The following is a 4,710-nucleotide window of genomic DNA, read 5'->3' as shown; positions in this document are numbered from 1 at the left end:
GAGGTTATTTCTTGCATTTAGGTATCATTAGTAGTATTCCTGCCCATTCAATTGTCCTTGAAAATGAAACAAAGCTACAGACCTGCCAAAAGAAAAATCTACTCACCTATACATGAAAATATTGCTGAAGAATTTAAGGAGATTTAAAAAAAAAACCCAAACAGTTGGAATCTTTCCAAAATATGCCTATAATTTTGAAGATGCAGCTTACAGGAAAAAAAAAACATTTTCTTATGAAAAATATCAAATATAATAGAGAAAATAAAATGATAAATTTAAAAGCCCTATCCCTTCTCCAGTGGATGATATATAGTGGGTGATTTTGAGCCCAATTTCAATCATCATATTAATCCTCTATAAATTATGTAAGTATCTCAAAAGGATAAGAATATTTTTATTTTAAGAACTTTTTAAAAAAAATAACCAAACAGTATTATTATTGCATCTTAAAAAATGAACAATAATTCCTTAATACTATCAAATATCATATTATCATTACTTAATAACTTTTTAATAAACCTAATTGATGGGTTTATTTATTTCATTTTCCTTCCCATTTGGAATGCTTTTTATTTCACTTTTATGTAATTTTGCTTTCTATAGTTAGATCATTTTCATTGTTCCAAAGTCAAATACACAAAACAAGATGTTTTCAGAGAAGTATAGGTGTGGGAACCTCTTTTTAATTTTTTTTATTTCAACTATGCCTGGGTTGATTGCACAACATCGAACAATGGCTAAATCAGGTCAAAGGTGTACATGTTCGAGGGCAAATTAAGAAACCTGACCTTTTTCTTGCTCCTTAAAATGAGATGCAGAACAGCTAAACTTATTTTCTATAACATACCCTATTCATTTTAGCAAGTACTTGTATGTGTAATTTTATTCACGGCCTTTGCTGGGCTATGAACAAACCATGCCACAGGCTATGAACAATCCTACCTCATTTTGGGAGTTTAGTTCATGCTGGAAAGTGAGGAAATGTATAATTTGATTTGGGGCAAATTATTTCATCGTTCTATTCTTTTTCTCTTCATTAAAATAAGAAAGGAAAACCAAATGATCTTTCAAATCCTTCTCAGCACTGAAACCTTTTTCTTATTCTAGAAATGTTAGGTAGCTTCTAAAGATGGCCACCATCCATGCCCTCCATCCCTGTACAGCTCTTCGCATCGAGATGGAGTCTAATTCCCTTCTCTTTGGATCTGGGCTGGCCTTGGTGATTTCCTTGGCCTGTATAACATGGCAGAAGGAAGTTCTAGGACTCCCAAAGCTAAATCGTCAGAAACCTTACTGCTTCAGCCTGCATCTAGTTTCAGCCTTGGAACACTAGTTCTGGAGGAAACCTGTCTCCACATAAGAAATGCAGTTATCCTGAGACAATCCTGCTGTGATGAAGCCAAAGCAAGCAGCATGGAGCAAATAGGTGGAGAAACAGAAACAGAAATGCCCAGCTGCCCTCATCTGCTCCTGTTAAGCACCAGACATGTGAATGAAAAGGCCTTGTCATCCATCAAGCTCAATCAGATGACTCCAGCCCCAGCTGGATCTGACTGCAACCGTATAACAGACTCCAAGCAAGAACTGTCCAAGTGATTTCAGTCAACCCACAGAAACATGAAAACTACGAATAAATAGTTGTTCAAAGCACTAACTTTCGTGGGGAAATGTTTGCAAGAGTAGACAATTGATATAACATATGACAATTGCTTTAAGGAAAAGTAAAAAGAAGGCAAGGCTAGTTTTGACTGTGGGGAATGGGATCTATTTCTTAGCAGAGGAGTTATTGGAGTTTGGTCTTGAAGCAGAAGGAAACACCTTGAGAATATAAAGTCCATGGAGACAGGGGTATATACAGACTCTCTGGGGAAGGCTTATTATCCACTATTTTAATATAAAATTCAAAAGTAAAACTCACATCAATATTTCTTATAGTTTCATTGAGTAAAAACCAAGAACATACCATTAACATAAAATAATAACTTTATGAAAGCAACGTATAGTCCAATTGCACATCCATATCCTTATGTTAGAACTGACTTTCACCAAGAATAGCATGTAGAGTATTGAGTGGTCAGGACTGTCCACATAACTTTCAAATAGTGTTTCCATTCACGCTCTTTCTCTCAGCCCCTCCTTTTATAAGAGTCAGAATTACACATTCAGTAACACAGTTCTAGAGTGCTGGTATTCTAGTTTCACGTGCTCAGAAACCGCTCAAATAGTGTTTCCATTCACGCTCTTTCTCTCATTCCCTCCCTTTTATAAGAGTTAGAATCACACATTCAGTAACACAGGTCTAGAGTCCTGGTATTCTAGTTTCACGTGCTCAGAAACCAGATAAGTAGATATTAATTGCTTATATTTTGGGAAAAATTACTGTGTCTGCTAAAGCTCCAAGAAAGACCATCCCATCTCTGCCTGCACTAGGCATGAGAGATAACTTTAGGCTATCAACTTTTGTTTTGTTGTCACTTCTCAGTCTATCATGAATATTCTTCATGTTATTAAATGTTATTTTGAAACATAATTTATATTGGCTTCATATTATCTGAACCCTGTGCCTTTATCATAATTAACCATTCCCTTATAGCTGAACATGTAGGTTATGGGTTTTTTCTTTTTTAGAAATACTTTGTGATGACCATCCTTACAGTAAACTAGCTGTGCACATTCAAGACTTCTTGCTTAGGAGATGAGATGATCTTTATTGTGTCTTTTAATCCTGAAATAAAAGACACAGATGATAAAATTGGCCACAGTTCAAGAGAGACAGTAATTCAAACACAAAACTACCATGCTTCCCCCTAATTATTATTTCTCTTCCACCTGGTTATAGACACAACTGCTATAAGTCTTAGAATTAAAAAAAAAATTAAAGAAAGACTGAATTTTAAAAGTTCTGGTGTTAAACTTTATAATAATAATCCTGGAACACTTGTAAGCAGCTTAGGCAAGTTATTTTACAACTTCATTGTGCACTATAATCATCTGGGTACTTATTTAATATTCAGTTTCCTGAGTCCCAAATCCCTAATATTCAATACAGTCTTTTAGAACTATTGCTTTAAGATATGTATATGCTGGAGAGCTGGTATTTATAAATATGTTTAGGTAAATTGTCCTAAATAATTATAGGCCATATACTATCCTTAGTATTCTCAAAATTGATGCTGATGATTATAGATTTATCATCTTGTGTTTTATCTCCAGATCGCTAACACTGATTTCTTATACATGTTTCCTTCTTTTATTTCTTTTTCTCCTATGTAGTAATTTTGTAGGAGAAAATGCCTCCATCTCTATCACTCTTTATCATATGCAATTTTCAAGCTTTATCATGGCAATAAAAATACTTTGTGAAGGTTATTATTTTAAAATAAAGTTTTTTTGTTGAGAGATCTTCATGATATAAATTCAAATGAATGAGATATCTGGTGGCTTTGGGCAAACTAGTTGGAACAGATCATTGGGGGCATGTTAGTATTCAGATCATATCATGAAGAGATGACAAACTTCACAAAAGCAAAAAATGATTCAGATCCCTAGAGGAAGAAAAAAAAAGATACTTAGGACATATGTTCATCAGGTATGTTATGAAAAATCACATGATCACAGGTAACTGGAAATTTATTATAGTTTTGTTTTCTTTTTTTTTTCTTTTTCTTTTTTTAAAATATATTTCATTGATTTTTTACAGAGAGGAAGGGAGAGAGATAGAGAGTTAGAAACATCGATGAGAGAGCTACATCGATCAGCTGCCTCCTGCACATCTCCCACTGGGGATGTGCCCGCAACCCAGGTACATGCCCTTGACCGGAATCGAACCTGGGACCTTTCAGTCTGCAAGCGGATGCTCTATCCACTGAGCCAAACCGGTTTCGGCTAGTTTTGTTTTCTTTTTATCCTCTGATTGATTCTAAGGAAATCCTGTTGAAATACTACGTAAACCAAGAAAAAGAACTTGGAGCCAGATATTAGAATATAAAAGAACTGCGAGAAACACAGAGAGGAAAAAAGCAAGAAAGAAGAAGAAGATAAAATAACATCAAATTAGTCCTTCACATCACGAACCACTTAATGAGTAGGACCATGTGTTATGTATTTTTCTTTCCCACACACAACTGATATTCAATAGTTTGCTTTGAAAAATGCTTGTCAAATTGTCTTATTTTTTTTGCTATTATAATATTTTGGGGGGATTCATCTTTTGAGGAAAACTATGGTTTTGCTTTTTTCACTCTCCCCAGATATTTGCTTATTTCTCCCATCTGAAAATTGATCAGTTTTCAATCCTAAGTTTTCAAATGACTGAGTAGAGGAACATTTTCATTAACATAAATAGTCAATACACGTCAAACTACATGACTGAAAAAATTATATAACTTGACTTGATGAGGGAGAAAGGGAAAATTAATCTGCTTGTAAAATCTGAAGAAAGACTGGATAATCAAATGGGAGAAGGAATGTGGCCCATCTGGGTCCCAAGATCACCAGGTACTCAAATGCCCCAGAACTCACTCTCCATTTCTTCTTCAGGAGTTATTTGGAGATAGTGCTGCCCAGTTTTATAAATTACACATTATCCCAATTTGCTAATAAGGAGGCTAAAGTTAGAGGGTTTAAGTGACTTCCCAAGTTCACACAATTAGTAAGCAACACAATTGGACTTAAAGCTTAGACCATTCTGACTCCAGAGCCTGTATTCAT

This window comes from Myotis davidii, unplaced genomic scaffold (genome assembly GCF_000327345.1).
Source record: "Myotis davidii unplaced genomic scaffold, ASM32734v1 scaffold20, whole genome shotgun sequence".
NCBI classification, from domain to species: domain Eukaryota; kingdom Metazoa; phylum Chordata; class Mammalia; order Chiroptera; family Vespertilionidae; genus Myotis; species Myotis davidii.
Note: the sequence above shows the minus strand (reverse complement) of the source record.